Here is a 695-nt window from a genome sequence, read left to right on the forward strand (position 1 = left end):
TCTGTCAAAGGAGAGATCTGTGTTTTCAAGTCTTGCTGGCCAGGGAGGGGGTTGGGAAGCGGCACAGAAATATCCTTCGCGAGGATGTCCACGCCATTAGAGGCCTCCAGGAAGGGCAGCCAAGGCACTCAGCTGCCCGGGCTCCTACTTCGGAGCTGGAAATCCCCAGCACAGGCCTGGGCCGCCGCCCTGTCCCACCAGGATCTGGCCCGAGGCCACCCTGCCCCGTCCCGAAGCTGGTAGCCGGAATCAGCCCTGCGACCTTGCGTGGCGCTAACTTCTACCCAGGTGCGGATGGGCGGGGCGCGGCGTGGGCGGCCTCCTCCCGAGGCCACGTCGGTCACCCTGCCTCCCCCCGCGCCGGCCGCATGGACGCGCCTTCGGTGACCCGGAGGGCTAAGCGGAGCGAACCATGAGCAGGCGGAGCGGGGGAGGCGCCGAGGGCAGTGGGTCAGCGCCCCGCGGGGTAGGGGGCGGGGCCAACCGCCCCGTGAGGCGCTGACAGCCAATCAGAGGCACCGAGGGCGGGGCCGGTGGCCGCGCGCGCCGCGCCCCGCAGCGCCCCCTGAGGGGCGGCGGCGGGAGCTGGTTCCAGCTGCGCGCGCAGCGGTGGTGGCGGCGGCGCGATCGGCAGGGCTGTAACCGTCGTCCGTCCGGGAGTGGCTGGGGGAGCAGGGGCGGCGGGGGACGGGGGG

Source organism: Nannospalax galili, unplaced genomic scaffold (assembly GCF_000622305.1).
Source record: "Nannospalax galili isolate Female #2095 unplaced genomic scaffold, S.galili_v1.0 scaffold111, whole genome shotgun sequence".
In the NCBI taxonomy this organism is placed as follows: domain Eukaryota; kingdom Metazoa; phylum Chordata; class Mammalia; order Rodentia; family Spalacidae; genus Nannospalax; species Nannospalax galili.